Genomic DNA, 23930 nt, shown 5'->3' with positions numbered 1-23930 from the left:
CGGTACCTGACCAGGGAGGACCGCACTCCACCACCCTCCCTTAAAAGGAAGAAACAGCAGCGAAACACTCAGACACATACAACAAATCGAACAAACATAACCATGTTTTTTCACTACTAGTCTCAGAAGGCGTCATTATTGACTCTCTCCCAAGGTTAATAATAATTTTCATTATTAACCAAGGTCAATAATGAACAGCCGTCACCTAGCAACGAAAGATTTTCTTTGATTTTATTGGTTAACGTAGACAGACGATTTTCAATTTTCATAGCAACCGTTGAAAAATGAGAACTCGGATCGTCGCATCGGACAAACAAATTTAATTAATAATTATTATTAGAAAGGGTTTTAACGGATCTGGTAGTGAAAAAAATAATATATACACCACGCTAGAGAAGACAATTTTAAGCCTCGCTTCTTAACTACCTCGGCTTAAAAAAATGTCTTCTCTACCTTGGCGTATAACATACTATTATACAACAAAGTTATTAATTATTATACATATAATTTAGTAATGTTTATTGTTTGAAGTTAGTTATTAAAATATTCAAAAAATCAAGAGCAACAACTCTTTTTTGATGATATAATATGTCAAAGTAATAATAAAGTACGTAATGTATGAACAAGAAAATTAAAAATGCGTTTGGGACACACTATACAAAATGTTCAAAAGAACAAAAGTGAATGCCTACAAACAAACAGATTACAAATTCTAGTTTAAGATATTACAAAAAGTAATTAATGTTTCTATTACAAAGCAGAATTTTGAGCAAATGCCATTAAATAAATAAAATTAACCTCTATGGAATTGTAATGTAATGCAGATCAAAAATACATTAAATCCTCGGCGTACGTGACAAAATTATTGTTTAAAACCTTATTTTTAATGAAGTAGCAGGGAGAATTGATAAATAGGTAGCCTTAGTGATTTCTAATAAACGAAAGTGAATGCCGTTACTATGGAAATTAAGTGTAAACAATATAAAGGTTACCATGAAAATGAAGTAGGTATAAACATTATAAACGTTACAACGGAAATTAAATATAAACATTGTTCAGTACGTGTGCAATGCTTAAGATCTGTTTTTGAAGCAAGGAAAATTTTATTGACAAATGTACCTACTTACAATATTAGCGAATCAATAGCTTTCCTGTTTTACAACAAAAAACTGACTTGGGGCGTTTAAGCGGGGTAAAAAAAAAACATGATGTGATTTTGGAAGATCGACGAATCGGTTTAAGACGAATATCAGAGATTTTGAATATCCCACATGAACGCACTTTTCACATCAATCATAATTAATTAGGTACCTATGAGAAAATCATTAATGATAAAGATATCCAAATGCCTGCATGTTGATCAACATTAAATGAAGATGACAACATCTAAATTGATTTGCAGTGAATTTGAAGATAGTTGATAGTTATTATGCTGAATGAAATTTGGGTTCATTATTATGATCCAGATACCAAAAAAATGTCCAAAAGAGTGGAAACATACTGGTTCTCTGCCTGAAAAGTCTCAGAAAACTTTTTAAAGGCATACTTCGCATTATTGCCTATCTCCAAAATTCAAGAAAGACGATGATTTACATCACATGATGTGGTGACAGATGGTCTAGACACCTAGCTTGCAAACCAAGAAAAACTTTTTTTTCTGAAAGGTTACAATCAACGTTGCATAAAGTTTATGGACAATTGTGTTAAATAAAAAACATGATTTCGCAAATATTATGTACTTTATGGTTGTACTTCTCAATACCTCCTAGTATATTCGTAGTGTCTATTTCAGTCAAGGAAATTGATACCTTTTAAATGAAAAGTCAACAGAACGTGCAACACCCACTATTTCTCAGTGCTGATATAATGAAACTTTCACCTACAAATATACAAGCACTGACGTCTTTGTATGTTTTTAAATTTAAGACTCCATGTTGAAAGCTTTATTTTGATAAATGAACCCAATTTGAATCGGTTTACATAATTCATCATTCGACAGCTTTCGAACAACAGCAAGGTTACAAAAAAGGAGGTGTTAGGTAAACGACTTACCTTGAGTAAAACAACATTTTATTCGGTCTAGCCTTACCGGCATATTTTTTTATATCTAACAATAATTTTATCAAAATGTACTTCTACTGTCATTAACTACGGGCCGTATGATTTCCTCTGCATTAAGACTTAGAGACAGTCGTTAAGGACTTAAAGACGGTCTTTAATTTTTACCTATGATTTCCTTTTAATTAAGTGTTTAATGACTGTCGTTAGTGGTTATTTTTAAATAAAATTTTAAACAACGGCAAGTGATGTTTAATATTTTCATTAAATTGACATTGCTTCCTTAAAGAAGGTATTTAGTTAACGAATGCCTTTATTTAAATAATTCTTTAAACAGTCGTTTAGCCAAATCAATTATTTAGATACAGACGCCCTAATGAAAGTTTTAACGGAAGGGAAATCATACGCCAATTGATTTTAATTTTGAATTTTGAATCTTGAATTAAGTTTACACAGCAAGGAAATGTATCACAAATACGACGTTTGTACAGCCACAGGTTTTCTGGACGTTATCTTCCAGATTCTCGTGCATTTATTGCAGTTGTGTAACATTCAGGGGATTTTGACCAATTTGACCACACAATCACGACCGTGACCGTTAAAGATCCAGACAGCTCCCGAAAGAATAGCCAGAAATACATTTTGTAGGAACGTAAGAAAATGGGGCACTTATGCACAGTATTGAGTTTACTGGAGCTAAGTGTAAATGAAGTTATAATAGAACACATTTGAAGTACCCGTAAAAGTTTATTTCTATCTCTAATCCAAATTAAAATTGTAAATGCTGCCACTGAAGAAATTCACTAAATTCCCGATATTGATGATTGGTGATATCGAGAACGTAAACTTCGATAACTTTGTTATAAAGTTGGTACATTTATTAATTTCACCCGCTGATTCACATTAGGAGATTCATTATTTTGTCGCCTCCATTATTAAAGACCTATCTCACATTTCAGTATCAAATTCAATTATTGTACATATTGTGATGTGAACTCACTGTGTATCCATAGACTGCTAGCTGTTTTCGTATTCATTTTATCTTGAATTTTATATCTTAAAGAAGGCTTATTTGAAAAATAGTTTTAATGAAAAGGTACAGTTAATTTCAAAATTATAGAGTACACCTAATTTTCTACAGTGTAAAATGCACTTACATTTTTTATCAATGATCAATGTCAATTTTGACAAACAAAATATCTAATCTAACGGAAAACGCGAAAGTGCTCATTCTTTCCAAATTAGAAGAAGGGTGGTCGATTCGGAGAGTAGCCCACTATTATAACATCGCCAAGAGCACCGTGCAGAGGATAAAACATACACTATTATGATGTTCTAAAATATCAACGAGATTTTATGTTGTCAAACTTACCTAACCTATATAAAAAATATGACATTCAAATTTCAAAAAGGCATCTTTACATGTGAAAAAAACTGTAATAAATCGACTTCTTGATTTTTGAGGTGTACTCGATAATTTTGAAATTAACTGTACTTAAGTTGACACTAGCTATAATATTTGCAATCATTTCCATAACACCCGGTATATTCTTATTTGTAGTTCATTGTCTCTTAAATTAATTGTTCAAATTAAATACTTATCTACATGTTCATTTTATGAAATTTATGTTTTTTTTTTTTGTTCGACACTGTTAGAATTTGAGAATTTTCTCCAGTGTGAACGGAGAAAGTTGTCAAAACGAAACGTCAAACTAATTTTAAAGATTTTAAGCGATTTGGAGCCTTTAAGGGGCTTGTCGAACAAAAAAAAAAAGTTGTATTCAACTCGTTCTTGTGTAAATTGGGCCTTTTTTAGCACTCGTGGGCCTTTAAAACGCTCGTTTCACTAGCGTTTTAAACTGGCCCACTCATGCCAAACAAGGCCCAATTTACACACAAACTCGTTAAATAAACTACTACATATTAAAGGCACTCTACGAGTATATGAAAGCAATTACCGTGAGATAATTTAAATTTACATTTAAAGGAGACTTTAAAATTATATTGGTAACACCGCTGACACCTTGATTTGAATTGTTTATATTGCTAACACCGTTGACACCTTGATTTGAATTGTCAAAATGTCCCTTTAAAATTCAATACAAAATATGAAACGGTGAGTTGACAATTGTTTTCAAGCCAAGTGTTTGATACAACTGTTAACTGGCAGATTTCATATTCTGTATTGAATTTTGAAGCGCCACTTTGACAAACCAAATCAAGATGTTAATGGTGTTGCCAATCTAATTTTGAAGTCATAGCCAACTTTAATTATAAATTTAAATCATCTCACGGTATAACAACTTAAGAAAATTGTAGAATAGGTTCATAATATTTATTAACAAATTCGAGTGGGGTTCAAATTTAGAAATGGAGGAAATAGAACACACAAAAATATGTCAAATTAGGGACTTGAAGACCTGAAATCTGAAATGTTGCAAACCATTATCTCAAGCCTCTTGAACATGTCAATAAAATACAAGCGGTGCTCGGTTTCGTAAGGAGCGTTTTAAGCTTAATCAGGTCACTCCAGGATGCGGAATATATAAGTATCGATAAGCAAGTAGATTGGAAACTTGGAGCGGAGATATTCAAATTAGAAACGATAAAGAATGAAGCTTTTCAGTTACAGAAATGTATCTTCTTTAAATTTTAATTCAAAGCATAAATCTGTAAACAAGAATATTATAAGTAGAAAAATAACTATGTACAAACATTAAACGTGGAAAATTAATTGTAGTTTAGAAAATGTCGAATAAAAATAATAGACTTCAGTTGTTTTGAAGACAATTTTTATTTTGAAATACGAAATATATTATAGCAGCACAAAAGATAGCTAAGTTGTGGTAGGTGTTGTAACCCTTCGACTTCCTTGACTTCTCCTCGATGATTTTTTTTCCCTCATTTGTTGTATTGTTGGTTGCCGCATTCCCTCGGATGTTATTTTTGCGGAAAAATACGAAACAAAAATAATGAGAAAAGAAATATTTACGGATCCTACGTTGTGTTTTATTGTTCATTTTGTTTAATTAGGTTCTAACGAGAGGCCGTACCTTTGGAAGGTTTTTCCAAATAGAATTAAAACGATTGAGCACACTTCACTTAAATTTTATTTAACAAATAATCGAGTGTGGTGGTGTTTGGTCCCAACAAATTATAGACACAACTAAATGAATTTGATAACAGAAGTTGGTGGAAATTTGACTCTCGGCCCACGAATTGAGATCTGACTCATGAATAAATGACTAAGCTGGGCAAATATATGAGTTTGTGGCGCGAACAGCCTTATACGAGTTCGAGATGCGAACTATGTGATCCGATTTAGATTTCAATTATTTCCCCAATTAAATTTAACCCGACGCGATGCCCTGGAATCTCATAGATCACCCCGGTCTACTCCGGTGGTCGAAATAAAAGGGAAAAAAGGTTCTAACAGGGCCAAAGGGTACCTCTCTTCACGTGTCAGCTGGCCTAGTTTGGTCACTGTCCCGTTTACGGGTGACATGGCGGTTTGTGCACTTATGCCGGACCACAGCTAATTGAGTGCGACGGACACTGGCGGTAGCTTCCCGATCTCGAGAATGCAAGACATAAATAATGAATGGAAATGTTTTATAATAATTGCATAATGGTTCCCCTTGACAAGAGCACGTTTCCCCAATCGGTAAAGGCAAGAAGATCACATGCTTCGCTATAAGGAATTTAATTCAAGATTCTAAAGAGTCACGTGGTCATCAAAAGCTCAAAGAAAATAATATAATCTTTACTTTAGAACGATAAAGAACTAAATGCTGTTTGACTAATTAAATCGCGGTTACAAATAATGTACAAGAATTAGAGAAATAATTTACCTTGTGAATGTAAAGAACGTGGTCACAAAATGGCTGCTGGAAGTACTGAACGTACCTCCGGCTACTTTGGAGATCAAACCCCGAGTGAATCAAAAAAGCCTTGTTTCCCGTCCCGCAATCCGTTTTATCATTTCTGGCGCACCCCACTTTCACAACCCCTACTTAACCAAAGTGACCAATCAGCTCGGTTCTACTTTACGCCGACCGCGACACCCTTTCGATATCTCTAGAGCTTTTGAAATTACAGTTTTCGTTTTCCACCATTAATTTAAATGTTTAAATTTGGACTTTTGTTAGGACCAGACCGAATGTACATAATTTGTTGTTGAATTAGAACTCTGAAAAGAACACTAAATTACTGACTCTATACAATAATAAACCTCAACATCAAGAAACAAACATAATTAAAAATGGAACAAATAGAATTAAACAGGAACACTGAATTACCGACTCTATACAATAATAAAAATCAGCACCAAGAATTAAACAGAATTTAAATGAAACAAACATAATTAAAATGCAACAAACATAATTAAAATGAAACAAACATAATTAAAATGAAACAAACATAATTAAAATGCAACAAACATAATTAAAATGAAACAAACATAATTAAAATGAAACAAACATAATTAAAATGAAACAAACATAATTAAAATGGAACAAATTAACCTTATTTTGAAACCTAAATTGGGCTTGAAACGCTGTTACGCAAGTGCCATTTCATACAACTAAGTTCCGTTGTTCTGCTACTTCTAAAAATTGTTCTACATTGGTTTGATTCCCCAAAACCGTTCTAATTAATAATTACTTCGTAAATTTCATTCTCTCTCTCTCACTCACAACTCTGATTTCTACGACTACCTGGCTTTACCGTTTCCCGGTCCTCTGTGTTTTCTACCGACTCCCTTTCTACTTTGCTTTGTTACTTTTCTAACTAAAAGTGCAAACAATTCTAGTTCTTTGCTACGATAAAGCGCTCTGTTTTTAATTTGCAATTCTCGCCCTTTAATTACAAATATGCCACAAATTTGAGAATGCTAAAAAAAGTAAATTAACCTAATGAACATTAATTTTGTGGTTCTCTCAATTTGAAACCTGCTAACATCAAATTCATTAATTCAATTATCCCCTGATTTTAACTGGACCACCCAAATTGTCGAACATGTAATTACAATAAATTTATTGTAACGCTTCCTTTCCCCTGAACACTTGTTCCCCTAGGGCTATGTTTTGCCCCGGACGCGTACCTGCATTTTCAAAGAAAGGTTGGCAGATTTCACTTGAGGAGTGTGGTGCCACTCTTGTGAACAAAGCAACAATAAAATTTACAACTGACCAGCATTTCCGTCGCAAATGGACGGTATTTAAAATATTTCCTTGAAATTATTTTTAAAATTAAAATTGTTAATTTATCGAACCTATTCGGACCGTTACAGTGTCTATCTCACTTAAAAACCAAACCAGGAATTTGAAAACTCTGAGGAGCTTCCAGTTGATCGATGTAGTTACAAATCGACACAGTGGAAGTTTATCTATCGTCGATAGTATAAAAAACATAGACAATCTTGAGTTGTAATTAGTAATTACTTACAGAGAAAACAATCGAAATAGAAGTGAGAAATAGTAGATTACATACTGAGGTGGGAAGTGTTTCATTCCTGTCGAGAGAGTGAAGTAAAGGTAAAAAGGAATGCTTAACTTTCCGCCCTGGTATAATACTTTCAATACTTTCTTGCAACAAGGTGGAACATATGCTTATTACGCTAAAGTAATTTAAATTTTAGCAAATTCCTTAAAAGAAAGCAACGTAGAAAACTGAGTGCGCTATTACATTAAGTCTACACCCCAAATTACACACCTTGTTTGGGTACGGTTGCTTTTGTTCAAACAAGTCTTGTATTACGTGAACAACTTTTTTATTTGTCAACCCAGGTCTCGAATTAAGTTTGAAGGAAGACAAAGAATTTCTTGAATTTCAGTTGACTTGTGCACCCAAGGCCAATTTTCTAATTTACCTTTGAAAAAAGATAACTCTCATTTATCGCAACAGTGTAGGTAGCTTGCTACAGTTTTCCTTATTTTACATATGTGAGTAAATTTTATTCTGTTTAAGAAACATCAAGAACACGGATACAAATTTAACTGAAGACGAAGTCTTTATGTATTTATCTTAAATTTGATCCAGAATTATTTTTTTGTGCAGCAAGTAACATTCATTGAACTTACGTTTAAATCTACGTTTGGTGCTTTGTTTCCATTATGTATATGTATACTAACCGTTTTTGAACATCGCAGAATTATTTAAATGAAAGAGGTCGGACGTTCAGTTCCAACAGTCGTTGACTGTGTAGAACGTAATGTGCCAACGGTTTGACAATGTTGATGGTCTCAAGACGGGGTTCATTATCATCGCTCAATGTAGAACTTTAGATCTTGAGGAACCTAGTCTTAGTACTTTAGCCCTAAGAGACACATATTGAAAATGAGTGTAAGTTAGATATAGGACGTCTAATCTCTGTCATTCATATATCGCCGATTAAGGTCTTTTAAACTCCGTTTCTATCGTTTATCTTTATGCCTTCCTCTTACCCTAATACATCGCACTCGGAGAGTAAATTGATGCAACGAACTTGTTAACTGGAAACAAGAATGAGATTAAATGGTGTTCAGTAACCTGTGCCATTTTTATTTGTGGATGGTCGTAAAAGAAGATGAGACGTATGGATGAAAAACGGAGAAATGCAGAATTTTATTTGGAACGTTGTATTGCCCTTACATAGGAAGTGTTGATGTGGGATGCAATATGCCACTTTTGATTTCATTCCAGATAACTTAAATGCCATAAGTTACATAACAAATACGCACAGTTCCTGGAAGAGACTAACGTTGACATCCTTTCATGGTCTATTCGGTCTCCCGATTTGTTCCCAATCGAACGTGCCTGGGATTTGTTGGGAAGATAATTGGGTCATTTATACTACCGTCCAAAAAATTTCAACGACCTTCGGTTTTTTACGGACGAGGCATGGTTTCATAGAACAGGATTTGTTAATTTTCAGAATGTGAGAATTTGCAGTACCGAAAAACTTCAAGAGTATATTGAAGCTTGTTTACATTCAGATATGATAGGTGTAATAAATTAATTTTGCATGATGTTAATCTGCACTTCACTAAAATTCTGGCTCTACCTCACTTTCATTTTGGTTTGTTTAGGAAGTCATTAATTTACTTATGATGGTGTCATCCGTAATCAATCTTTACAATCTTGCAAATCATTATAAATGTCTTTCCATCTATTATTTTAATAAACAATAATAATACTAGTGACTTTCTTTTTTCTTTTGTCTGCAGCAATTGGCTTTAATCTCTTTGTTAATTTTTTTTCTTTCTTTAGAAAAATTGTTGAGTAGAATGGTGGAAGCTAGACTTTGCTAGCCCCTATGTTCTGTTTTTTTTTTTAAATAAAGCCATTATTACGAGGGGAAATTTTTATATTATCTACCTAGCTATGAAGGAAGCGAGTTTGGAGAAAATGTATATATTTTATTTTTGATATCATGATCCATTAACGGTTACACATTCATTCCAACGTTTTTCCAATGTTATATGTACCTTCAAAAAAAAGTCTTTTGATAGTCCTCAAAAAATGTCCCCACCACTTCTTTCAGATATTCATCCGAAAAAAAAAACGGCGTCCCCTCAAGTGCTTTTTAATTTAAGAAAGAGATAGTCACTCGGTGCCAAAAAGGGCTGTAGGGTGGATGTTCCATCTCTACAAAACCGTACTCGTCGGTTACTTCATGGATTTGGCGAGCTTTGTAAACTCTGCAGTTGTCATGAAGCTGCATAACCATTTGATCACAGTTGCCTTTTTTGCTGTATGCAGTTTTCAAGTTTCTGATTGTTTCCTTATAGACTCCACAGTTTTCCTGTTATTGCAAAGTTATAATTTTCGAAGAAAACTCTTCGTCCTCAGCCAAAGGTCCCAAATTGTTGACAAATGGCAAGTTGGCAAATGTGTTGCTGACACAGTTTTTGTTCAGGATTAAGCAATTTCGGAATCCAACGTGCTGAGATCTTACTCATTCCTAAATCGTCATGTAAAATGTTTAATACTGTAGCTTCCGATATCCCCACTTCATCGTCAATCACTGGAACTCTTATTCTTCGATCTGCCAAGACCAAAATCTCAGCTTTCTTGAAGTTTTCGTTGGTTAATAGTCCATCCGCATCTTGGGTCGTCCTGAAATGATTCCCTACCCCATCGAAATTGTTTGGACCAAAATTTTATCGTAAAATATATCGGCGTACCTTCCCTATACACATAAATCATTCTCTGGTGAATATTCTTGGGTTCATTTCCTTTCCTCGGTAAGAATTTTATTACACTTCTATGTTCTAGCAAAATTTTACTCATTTTTTGTTAGTTAAGCCTACACAAAAACAACAAAACTCTTTGGATATGAACCAAATTTGGTCAGTAAGTATCAAATTGTCACAGCAACAGCAGCAAAAATTTGCGATCGTCACTTGTTTTCATTATGGCTAGGTAGACAATATAAAAACCTTCCCTCGTACCATCATCACTATTTTAGTTTCGGGTCTTACGCCACTACTGCAGTATGTCTTTGATCATGGTATAATGGTAATTTTAAAGAAGGCATCTTTAACTCCATGGAAAATACGAAGGAAATTTTCAAAATCTTCTAACTACACTTATTTTAAGATGAGAACCATACATTTTGACTTAACTGTTTGTTTTTCAATTTTGTTCAAAGGTTATTACTATTTTGGTCTTTGCAAAAGGCCAAAGATCTATAAGAGTACATGTAAACTACCGCGAATGCTTTGACACCAATTTTTAACTTGATGTAAAGAAAATTTTGAAAATATCTGAAGTTCAAAAAACTATCCTGAAAGCAGTATTTTCCTATTAGTAAAGCTATTTATGATGTTAACATCCGTTTCTATAATTAGCTTCAAAGTTAATGATCATAAAAATATTTTAAATACCTAGAACAGAATATGTTATGTAAAAGTGTTGAAATGATGATAAGGTATGTGTTAATACAATATTATTATATCAGTGATAATCTTTAGTATTTTCGTAAATAGAATCAATAAATCATTGTACCATGATATACTGGATGAGTGTGACTCAAAGTCAGATTCTTCACGAGGTAGGCTTTAATGTTATTTAATTGTCAGAAGATTGGTAGGGTAATTATGTGGCAGAAGCGACTTTAACGATCTGGTTTAGATAATGAAAAGTTAATGGCATAAACGTCTATTAGATGGCTAGAAGGTATCGTTAGCACAAAGGATCAATAAAAAGATTTAATGTCAGAGTTCATTATTCAGAGCACGTGAAGTTTCAATGTTGCTCTATTGATCTTAGAAATTCTCTTGCACTAGCCGAGAGAGCTTTCCTATTTGACATTTTCCGTAAATAGCCAAGCGGAGCGTAACGGGGTCGTCGAAATCCGGCTTAATTCTCAAAAAGTTAAATTTAGTGTGAATTTATCTCGAATTAAACTATCGAAACTTGTTCATCGTCTCTTCCCCGCTTATTTGCGTAATAAGTGATTCAACGAATACCAACCGACGTCATCAGTTGTATTACAATAATAAAACATATAAGCAAATTGTAATTTATGATGAACGTTGCATATTATTATGAATCTGTAAAATGTACTATTTTTAAGTCGGCCGTCATTTTCTGCTTGTAATAGTTGCAATTTATCTTAAAAATCAGAAAAATCATCACTTAAAGTAAATAATGCCGGCTGAGATTCAGGCCACTGAAACGAGATGAAGTAAACAAATAAGAATTCGATTGCATTATTTTACTCAATGTCAAACATAGCATAAATAACTTCTGTATCCATTAGCGCTGATTTATAAAATCCTCGTGCTTTCTTACTTACGATAATTTGAAATAGATTTTTCTTAAGTAAATATTTTGATTGAACGTGAGTGTAATTAAGGATCGGAAGGAGATTTTATTGGACAAAAATTGAAGCGTGGCGTGATGTAAAAGGATACGACATCGCGGCTCCAGGCACCAAAGGACCTGGATATAAATAGCGTCGCCTTGTTACACGAAGCTTGGTTTCATTGACAACAGTCCTGTTTTGCTTTTTATTCATTTCCTATTTCCTGTTTTATGTATTAATGCAACGTCGAGTTTCACAAGAAAAAAATTATAAACAGATGTTACAGATTTCTTGTCATTTTACTTCATCGTCAGTTTGTTATACACGGCGGTATATTGGGTGTTTGGTGTTTTTTTAAACGAGTGTTGCTTGCATATTCTAGACAGACAATTTATAAAACAAAAACGTCAAATATTTACGAGATCTAAGCGCTCGCTTCTACGAAAATCAATAATCAATAATCCACTGAACCAACAAATAGAAATTTTAATTGCCGTTCCGACAAACTTCAAAAATAAATGTAGTGCACATGCATATTTTTTATTAAATGTTTTCGCACGGTCTGCGGAGATTCGTCAAAATATTTGTGATGCCATTATTTTTATATAACATCTGCGTACATTAACATCTTAAGTTTGTCAATTTTGAAGGTTTATTTCTACAAAGATTTTTCAACGATAGTTCATAAAATGAAAAATAACATACGAGAAAACGTACATACGTAAAATAGATGATACGTAATAAAGAAAAAAACTCTAACTCAGTCCTAATTTAAAAAGGGAATATAAAAAATAAACTTGTTTAATTAACATTAGTACATTGCCATTTATCAACCTTCATAAAAACAGTCCGAATTGTTCCCTTAAATATGGAACAAGCAATTGGGATCGAATCAGGGCAGTTAAGTGGATTTTAAACTGAACCATGGTCTTTGAGATTAATTTCTAATGTCTATAGGTCACTATATGATAATAAGTTTTCTTTTAATATTTAACACTGATCGTCACTAATTTAAAACACCATTATTTACAAGAAACAGGTACAATGAGGGACATGGAATCCTGGGCAGTCTGCTATTGTCATTTCAAAAAATGTCAATGTAAATGCACCTTTACTGTAATTATGATTGATATTTTCAAAAAAACTGTCAAATTAATTTAAGCTTGTTTATGAGTAGCTAAGGTATGGTTTAGAAATTTTGACAACTGAATGACACATCTGCCCAGTTTTCCGTGTCCCCAATAGTACAGGTGTTATAATATAACATACCTATCATATTTTCGGATTTTAAGAAAATTTACCGGTTTTTATTTTGATTTTTTATGTACTTATTCACTTTATGAATATTCAGTTTAAATTTCAAAATGGTATTTTAATTTTAATGGTATCACGGAAAACTGTAACTTTCTTTTTCTACTCCCATGTATAAAATGCCATTTATCGCATATGTTTCCATGACGCTAAATGATCTTCTAAATACACCTTGACAAACTGTGACTTTGTGGGCTTTAGTCACAAGCTGAAGTTAGCAACGGGCCTTTTAATCGCAAAAATCATGTGACACTCAAAAGCAAGTTAGTTGTCACTTGTCAATTGACGTTTATCAGTTTCGATTTTCTGTTGAAATTCACGTTTAATAAAGAAGTTAACCTGTTATATTTGTATTGTTTATTTGATCGTAGAAAAAGTAGGTACATATACAGTGTGGAATAAAATGATTTACATCTTGTTACCTTTGCATTACCCTTGTAAAAATACGAAATGCCGCTCTACAAAAAAAAGAAAGCCTAACCTCAAAATATTCCAAAATTCCAAATGTGATTTATTGCGAAGGGATGATATGAATGCAAAGTAGAGATTGAAATTAAAAAGGAGCTAACAAAAGCAAGTCACAGCTAGTGTTGAAAGTGGCCACCAACGTTTGTTAATTCAATTTAGTAAATTGTAACAATTGTCAATTCGATTGATGACATTTATTGACAGAACTAATAGTTCGGCACTTCAAAAAAAAAAGTAGAGCGGTACAGGAAAATTTACATGTGCAAAAATTCCAAAGGTAACTAGATGTAAATCATTTTATTCCACACTGTAGTATGCAACTCGTTTATAAACTCTCTAAACACTAGTTGTATTAGTGAGTGACTAAACTAGCGTTTATAAACCTTAATACATAATATACTAGTAAATATGTTTAATTTGCATTTGCCCTACGTGCTTTCGGATTCCTGATTACATCTTAACATAAAAATAACATCTCCCACCCCTTTATTTTTCTGTTCTTTCCCTACTCTTCCTTGTCTCCTTGTACCTTTTCTCGCCGGGTCATCTCCTCTTCTTCTCTCCTTCTTCTAGAAATGTTTCTTCAGTTTCTCCTCTCTCTCATCCCGTCTAAACCATTCCCCGTTTATCTGTACCTTCCTGTATCCTATTGTCATCCTTTTCCCTCTATCTCTCTCTTCTCTAACCAGCTTTCTTAACTTGTTTTGTGTTTCCCTTCATTCTTTTGTCAAATCATCATCTATATACATCCTCTCATCTTTTTTTTTTCTTCAACTTACTCTTATTTAGCATAATGTTCTTCTCCTGCTCCCAGCTTTCTATTTTTGCAAGCATCATCTTATCTTTGTTTATTTTAAATGCTTCCTTTACATTCACTTTCACTCCTATCTCCATTTCTAACCATTCTTCCACCCCCCTCTCTATATTTCCACTTATTCCCCCTATTCCAGTTATTATAACATTATTCTTCCTCTCCTTCTTTTCTCTTTGTTCCATCTTTTCCTCTATCATTTTCATCCTTTTCATCCAATCTGCCTTCTCCGCCTGCGCTTTTTATTGTCTTTCTCCCATCTCCTCGCTCACTGCCGCTAATTCCTTTCTTATTACTCTGATCTCCTCTCTTATCTCTCTAATCATGGTTTTCATTTCTTTATCCATTTCCTTGCTATGATTTTCTTCTTCGCTTCTAGTTGGGGATCTTCTCATTCTGGAACTCTTTCTGAGTGGATTCTTGCCTTCTTCCGTCGTCCTACCCTCTTCTCTTTCTCCCTTACTGCTTTCTTTCCTTACTTCCGACGATTTCGGCATGCCCTCACTTTTTGGCTCTCCTTTCTTCTCTCTCACTGCCTCTCTCATCTCTCTGAGCATGGTTTTCATTCCCTTCTTCGCTTCTACTTGGGGATCTTACGGTTTTGATACTTGTTCTGAATGGGTTCAGGTCTTCTTCCGACATTCTACCCTATTCTCTTTCTCTCTTGCTGCTTTCTTTCCTTGCTTTCGGCGATTTCGGCATGCCCATGCCCTCTCTTTCTTGCCCGCTGCCTTCTGCTTATCACCTCTCACGCACTCGTCGTTGTTTACGTTTGTTATCGCTGAACTTTTTCCACGTCTGCTCGTTATCGCTGCCAAACCAAGAATCACATAATATACTATGTATTTTCGGAATATAAAGTGTAAGGTTCGTTTTATGTACTAGGTTTTTATCTTTTATCTGTAATATTGAATTAATCCATTAGTTGAGAGTGGGAATAACAGAAGGAAAAAGAACAAAAGGAATTGAAAGCCTTTTCAAGTGGTAGACATACTCGTATGTGAAAAAGAAATTCCTGCTGCCGCCAGTTTTGTTTCTAGTCCTAGTTATACTCGTACATACTACTGATTGTAAGTTTATGGATTCGGATGCTGCTTCGAATCACTTAAAAACATTTTCACCTCTTTTGAAGAAAGTACAAAATTTGGTAAATTGAAGTCCAACAATTATAGCAGCAGGAGCTAGTGGCACAGACATTGTGGTGTTTGCACAAGATATCAACATGTTAATTGATGGTAGCTGGAGCTAATTTAAACGAAGAAACACTGTAATGATAATCTTTTGGAGACTTATTTATGTACCAGATAATTATCATATTGTTTTAACAAGTTTATAGTCAAGACTGCTCCTATTACTTATTTGAATATTATTCCGTTCTTGTTATTTGGTTATAGAACCAAATTGGAAATAGTCCAACCCAAGTTTATTTGGAAGGGTTAATTCCGTAAAACTTTAAAATTGAATTTTCAAGAAAAAGTACATGTGAGTGTAATTTTTTATGAATATAAAAAGATCGTTTCTTTAAACTTCAAAAAAATTTGATAAATCATCGAATTTTAAACATAAATGTGATTATTGTATATCAAATAAAATCCTTCTTCTACTTTTACATCAAAAATGACTATCAGATCTACAGCTTTCATGAGCCTCTCTTTTACGTTATGAACTTTGGCTTTATGAAGCCAAAAATAAACCAAATCTTTGACATTAAATTACTGAATCATTTTTTATGGATTGGTTTTATAGGGACTGACCTTGTTTGTTACGTTATTTTTTAGCGGTATCGTCAACTCTTTACTCTCTATATCCTCTTACACCTGATGGAGTATAGGATAGGAAGCTTTCGCGTTTCTTGGCCAGTGATTAGTGTGGTTAAGTGGCTAACCCAACGCAGCCGTCAACTAATAATGCATTAAAAAAGTAGGTACCACATAATAAAAAAACATTAAAGCCACCTATAAAAACAAAACCCAGCCTCTTAATTCATGCAGTTTTTTTTTTAATCTGAATACCTCTTACCAAAGAACTGTCGCTTCATCATAAAACAAGATTCAAGCATAAATTTTTTATGGTCTGTAGTAAAAATCATCTTCTGAAAACTGTAAAACACAATATTACTCTATAGAATAATAAAATTTTATTAAATAACATTTTTAATTTACAATGCGAAAATGTCCGATAATAATGCGGAATCTGGAAAAGTGCCCCGAATGCTTGCAGCGTTTCGACGTTGAATGGCAAGGGAAATCCTCTCAAAAAGGAATTTCTTAGATTTTGAATCCCCTGATTCCGCGATAAGTCGGTCTCCTATGACATCAATGAAATCTATTGTTTCTTTGCACCAAGGGCCTAAGGTTTCAAAGGCCAAACCTTTAAATATGTAGTTTGACGAAATAATTGAACTATATTTGTTATGTTTGCGTTTGCAAGCCATTTCAGCGGCAAAACCTGAGACTTCAGATGTTTTCAACACGTAACTGTCTGCAAGTGTATCTACGACAGTAACGTCCCAAACCAAAGGTTGACCTTTATTCCACGGTACTAAAGTCATCCCATCTATAGTGTTTATACTAAATGACTGTCTAAGGGCCGGTTGCATCAACGTGAGTTAAATTTAACTACAGATTAAAACATACGAAAACATCGTTATAATAATAGGTAACTAAAGTAACGAAGCATTTTAACTCACAATTAACTTTAACTGGCATTGGTGCAACCGGCCCTTAGTGTAATAATAAATGTAATCATATTTCAACTAAGAATTTAGCTAAGATTCTGACTTTGGTTTTTCATGAAAAACTTTGATGGGATTTTCTTTTTATTATATGGTTATAGTTGTAAATACGGTGGTATTTTCAGAATATCAAATGGCTACGGTGCGGCAGCAATTTTGTTTGAGTGTTGTGTCAGCTTTGCTTTGTTGAGACTTGATAAACCCGAATAAAGCTGTTATTTCTTCGAAGACAGTTATGGGAAGTCACCATAATTTCACCTAATCATAAAAGACAAAAGTGTTGTTCTATGTTTTATATGAATGGTTGAAGAAATTTTCTGTTCCCCCTTTGCACTGATTTCACTTGTACAAGATCAGGTTCCTGTAGATCTTATATTTACTGTAATTTTGAAAGAAGCCATCTTGCAGTTGAAACATCGATCCTTAGCCAATTCTCTTTGAATTTATTCTACATAATAATGATGATGATTATTGCAGTAAATTTCTTGACTTCGTCTGCAAAATATTAAAATTAGGAATCCCTGTGAACAGCATCTAGGCGCTCTTTAATGTCCAACAGCCATTTCCTTTTGCTGTTAAAAATTTAATAATAACTTGGAACCTATTTTTATAAATTGGACAATATCCTAACAACGACTGAACTAATTTGACTTAAATTTTTATCTGAAGATTAACTACTGAGTAGTTAGTAATATACTCATAAAATTAGTACATCAGTTGATTAATTGTTTAATAGTAGTGTTCAGGTTAAAATGGCAGGTACTCGCACCCCCACTTGTCCTTACACAGGGATGATCTAGATATCTGCACCCCCGACAAATTTTTACCAATATTATTATTGCTTTCCGTGCGAGACGTTGTTTCTTGTTTCTAACTAAAATTCTACTTGCTTTCTTTTCAAATACACAGTTGTTAAGTTAAGGGCAATATTCATTTCTCACAAAACACCTAAACAAGTATGTAGTAAATAGTGTTTAATAGTTCAAGATTTTGAAATTTCCACCATATTCATGGCTGGAAAAGAGGAAGTCTACACCCAAACTTGTAGGGATGCAATGATTTATTTACACCACTGAAATGGCTGCCTACAGAAACTTTGCCAAGTCATTTCCTGCGGCTGCAAATTAGGGGCGGCAAACGATAAAGAATCGTCAAAGTTGTTTTGACTGAAAATTGAAATATCTATTAAAATAAACCGAAAGGAAATTCAAACGAGGTATTAATTATTTAGAGTTAAAAGGTGGCTGCTGGCTAGTTGCAGCACATTTTGCCATCCTACTGATTTTTTTTAAGTTCTGCTGCTGTGGCTGAAATCTGAATTCATTACTACCAAAGAAAAAAAAGTGGGAAAAGCACTCAAAAAAGCTCCGTTGCAGAAAAGTTGAATTTTTAGTATTTCAAAATATTAGTGCAAACCCTTTATCTGCCAAACCTAGCCAGCTAGGTATTATTTATCATAAAATTAAATGAACATGTTCGTGATACTCTTTTGTCTCAATTCTAAATTTCCACCACCTGTTGAATTATAAATAATAAATAATAACCAGACATTATTATTTTAAATAAACAACAAAAGCAAGCATATCTTTTAGATATAGCTGTTCCAAATTCACACAATATAACACAGACATATGTATAATACAAAAATTAATAAATATTTAGAACTCTCCGTTGCTATGAGAAATCTTTGGTGTTTAGAAAAAATTTCGATTTTACCATTTATAATTTCAGCAACAGAAATAGTATCGCAATCTCTTTTTAAAAATTTAAAAATTTTGGACTTAGAGAACACATTGGTGGTTGAAATTCAAAAAGGTATATTATTATACTCATGTCACATCGTGAGGAAATTCCTTAACATTGACACAGAACATAAAACACAAAAAAGTCAAAATGTGGAGGCGAGACGCCGGTAATTATGTTGATAAGCACTGCACTATTACTTGATAGTATTATCCGTAATAGTGTATGTACTCCGGCAAAATTGCCGTGCCGCCGGGTGGAGGTGGGATACGAAAGAAAAAATAAAAATATTTCTGAATTGGGGATTCTTATAACCAAAGTTGGCAATGTATCTAATTATTTTATAAACATGATTCGAAACATTAAGTTCATAAGTTTATTTTGCTTTTAGAATTTGATTTTCTTCCTACTTACTTGCTGCATTTTAATATTATTTTATTTAACGAGTTTGTGTGTAAAGGCACAATTTATACACGAACGAGTTGAATACAACGTTTTTTTGTTCGACGAGCCCCTTAAAGGCTCCAAATCGCTTAAAATCTTTAAAATTAGCTTGACGTTTCGTTTTGACAAGTTGTGACATTTCTCAAAATCAGTTCACACAGGAGAAAATTCTCAAATTCTGACAGTGTCGAACAAAAAAAAAAAAGTTTTCGTTCTTTTCTTTTATTCTAAAATTTTGAGTTGTAAAAACGGAAATTGACAGATAACCTAACAAGTACAACCTGACGCATTTTTTACCAAACAGTGTTGCCGGTTGTATTTCCAACGTAGAATAAAGTGTTGGTGGAAAATTAGAATTGAGACGGACTATAAGTGACTATTTTGAGAAACTAAATTGTTTAAACTTTCGTAGTCAATTGCTTTTACGTCAGAGAAAATAAGTGATGAACCATCCTCCAATCATGAAATTCTATTATTGATAAAAAAAAATGTAATTACGCCGTTATGGCTTTCAGGAGAACCGTGCATTACGCAATGTATTTTGAAGTTCATAAAATTTAGTAATTTTATCCATCAGAAAAATTAAGTTGGATCGGATACTAAATCGAATAGATAGTTATTTGTACAACTAGTTATGAAAGTCTTACTTTTGTTCACGAATTTGTAGTTTGATTAACGAGGGAGTAGCCCGAGTTAATTAAGCAAATAAGTGAAAAAAAGAGACTTTCATAACGTGTTGTACACACTATTTTTTTGCATATCGATGTAAGTTGAAAAATTTGGCCTAAAAGTATTTGTGAAAAATTACAAAAAAAAAATAGGTATGCTCTGACAATCATCTCCAAGGAGATGCAAAAAGGTACTACTTTCACTACGATTTTTCGTGTAAAAAAGTGCTACTTTCACTACGATTTTTCGTGTAAAAAAGTGCCACTTTCATTACGATATACAAAAAAATATATTTAATTATGCAGTTAAAACTAGAAATAACAAAAAAAGAATAAGATAGTTATAAGATTAAAAATATAGTTAACTTTCAAATTCACTTTAAACATTTTGAAACATTTCTAGTGTTAAACAGGGCCACCTGATCACTATAATATGTGACATCTCAAATTTGTAACATTAACAACCCCAGAAATAAACGCATCGGAACATTTTGCGACACATGGTATATATCGTTGAATACAACTATAATTAATTTACATTATTTGTAAGTTATTATTTCAGTTATTGTTGATGGACTGGCGTAAAGAAATAAAATCAGTTAAAAGAAAACAGAAAATCTGGAATAATTAAAACGACGTAAAACAGAAAGACTCTGTTTTATTTTGTTGTTTGAAGTTTTTCACGACAACCTGCGGATTTAATTGTCAATTAATCTAAAGGTTTATACTTGGCGATATCAAACAAATAAAAAAACTGTTGTGTATTTTTTGAAATATATATTATACACATTATAATTTATGATCTGGAAAATGTTTTTGTGGGTTCCTTTGAAAATCATTTGATGAAACATGGTCGATACGAAAGTGAACAGCTTTTATAAATCGATTGAATTTGGTTAATACATAAAATCGTTTATTCATTTTTTTACAGTTTTGTAGACGAGGCGAGAATGTCGTTAATGTGATACAAGAAATTGGTTTCGCCTAAACCAATTTCAATACTTATGGTTTACTGTATTTATAGTAATCGTTGATAATAAAAAATCATACTAAAAAAAGTAATATGTCAAAATTAAAGGTGATTGGTTTTGATTGCATCGATATAACTTCTTTGGTCGATTGGGATTTTGATGAGTATTTAAAAATCCATTAATAGTAATCTCAATCAGTATAGCAGTTGACCAGGCTCATTAATCAAGAAAGTGTCTACAAACTGTCTTCTTCAATACTTATTTAAACATAATTTTTCTTATAAATGAACTACCGGCAACACTCAAAGTTACTCAGAAGATAAAGTAAACTTAACAAAACGGAATTGTTTTATAAGCAAAACACCTTTAAATTTAAATTTCACTTGTATCTGACGATTATTTAATGTTGTATTTTTTCAGTGTTTGACTATTGATGACGTATACTATTACAACGTCTGACGTAATGACGTGAATACTCGTCTGCGAAACATACTTTTGCATATATTTATGTCGAGGTTCAAAGTATTTACAACATCAAAGCTTTCCATGTACTGTAACGATTGTTATAAGGTTATCTGTTCTAATAGTAGATAGTAGATTATACAAAAGTATAACAAACTAGATTATCTATTCTGTTTAACTAAACAGTATCCAAAGCGACTTCTATTTGTGCTTTTTTTCTACTTAAAACCTTTACGAAAGACCATTCATTTTATCCAAACAATATTTAAAATTATTATACATAATTGTTTGTTAGGAATTCTTCTGTAACAAGTTTAAAAAGATATGTAAAAACTTCTCATTACAGTTCTTTGATAACTACCGATGCAAAAATTGATATTTCATTGAATTTAATTTTGTTAAAAAACCGTCTGTTTTTTGGAGAAACTGTTAAACTGTCGTCAGCCATTACCGACCACTATTGATTGTAATTATTGCACCTGATCAGGAAAAACTCGGAGCAAACACAATTAAAAGTTACTAAAATTAATCCATCAATTATAACTCTGGTAGCAGAGAAATCAATATCTTTCAAGTGTCTGTAGTAAAGTTTTAAGTAAATATAGTAAGGAAATTGAAACCTAAAATAACAACGGGGCCGTAAAAGAAAACATCTGGAAAACTGCAATACTGTGTCCTGTATTTAAAGTAGGGATTATAAAAGCGGAGAAAATTGTCGACCCATTACTATTGCACTTAGTTTTGAAAAATCTAACGAATCTAAATATTGGCTCAGGTTCTAGATCCAAGTTAATTAAGAATAATTATTTTCACCGCCATTATTTATCATACAAGCCTTTAACGATTTGTATCAAACGATGTATAACGTTGGGGACCAAAACGTCTTCAGGAAATTTTAAATATTTATTCATTACAATAGTGTTTCATAACTTTACATCGCTGCTGGCAGTATATTGATTATCCTGGATGTGTGGTTTAAATTTGCATCCAAAATTACTCATATTTTTGATTATTATTGATCCTATAACTACAGTGTTTATAGGTTTAGTTATTTTATTTTATATATTTTATTGTTCAGTGTTTTATTTAGCATGGGGTAATTTAAAAGTTGCCAATTGTAGAAAATGTCCAATTAATTTCCGTAAACTCCTGTTACATTTAAACAAACTTGTTCGATGATAGAAAAAAGATTAATGATGTCAAAAATGTTATTTGCTTATCTTGACAGCAAATGTCGGTATTATCGGTTTCCTTTTTAAATTAACGACTCAGTTGCTTAAAATAAATGAAAATAATAAATGATTTCTAATGAAAAAAGATTTGCAATGCATTATTTACTATGTTACACGTATGTTTCATTTAAGTTTAATGCGGAAGCCTTTGTCCTATTCGCAATGCCAAAGCGTAGAGAATTCAGACAATTTTATAAGTAACTACTTTCAAAAATAAGCTGTTAACCCAAGGGGGTTCAGAGAATTTAGATTAGGATCGTCGTTCTTAAGAAGACGAACATTTTGTAACATTGTCTTCAGACATCAGATTTTTTTTAGTGGAATCGAGATCAGCTGCAGCTTTTGACTCTATTTGGAAAAAAGCCAAAAACAAAAAGTAACTTAATTAGCCTATAAGATGCAAGTATTAGATATCCATATATAGTTGAAAAATAACTTAACAAATGTTCATTATTTTACATGTATGGCAGGTATCTTTTATTTTCGTTTTGTTACACTTCATTTTTTTGAAATGAGATTATTATAGTAATGTATCATTTATAAAGTAACCAAATCATTTTTAAATTTTGTTACAGTTGAAGAGCACGTATTTTTCTTACGTATATAAAAAAAATTAACCTTCCCAGTAAGACGATATGATTTATGAATTAGTTATTAAGAAATCAATAGATTAGCGTCGGATATGTTTCTTGATTAATTATTACGGTAAATTAAAAGACGTGGATATCCGACGCCAGAATTCCGGATTTTTTAAAGTTTCTATTTTATCCCCCGAGACAGATAACTTATTTCATTTTGTTTAAAATTACTTAATTAAAATTAATTATTTTCAAATTTATTACGTCACAATTTATTCATCTAATTAATTATGTAGTAGATCGACGAAACAAAAAATGTTAGGACAAAGAAATTATTAGCCTCTCTTTATTAATAATGAAATAACAACAAAAATTTTAGAGATTTTAATATTAAATGTGTCACAATTGCGTTTGTTTGTACAAGAAAAATATGTTCTGAGACAAGCGAAGCAAACGCGACCGTGTATTAAAGATACATGAGGTGCAAACTTGGACCGAATTTATGACCTGACAAGTTTAATATTAAACGAGCTAACTTTATTTAGTTATACAGTATCTGGGAAAAATATCAAACAAAACTGAAAAAGAACCGGTTCAAATAATATTCAAGCTACAATCAAAATGTTAAGGAACAATGTTATAAAAAGAACTGTCAGCGAA

The 23930-nt window shown here is 32.6% G+C and overlaps 2 protein-coding genes across 3 annotated transcripts in view; one reads left to right on the top strand and one right to left on the bottom strand.

The window, feature by feature from the left end:
• The window catches only part of vari (MAGUK p55 subfamily member vari), a 77153-nt gene that overhangs the window by 27602 nt on the left and 25621 nt on the right, over positions 1-23930 (bottom strand). The gene's annotated exons all lie outside the window — the stretch shown is intronic.
• Positions 1-23930, top strand: part of LOC138131588 (zinc finger protein 675-like) — a 63437-nt gene that overhangs the window by 16411 nt on the left and 23096 nt on the right. The gene's annotated exons all lie outside the window — the stretch shown is intronic.

This window comes from Tenebrio molitor, chromosome 5 (assembly GCF_963966145.1).
Source record: "Tenebrio molitor chromosome 5, icTenMoli1.1, whole genome shotgun sequence".
Lineage (NCBI taxonomy): Eukaryota > Metazoa > Arthropoda > Insecta > Coleoptera > Tenebrionidae > Tenebrio > Tenebrio molitor.
Note: the sequence above shows the minus strand (reverse complement) of the source record. Positions and strands in the feature narration are given on the sequence as shown.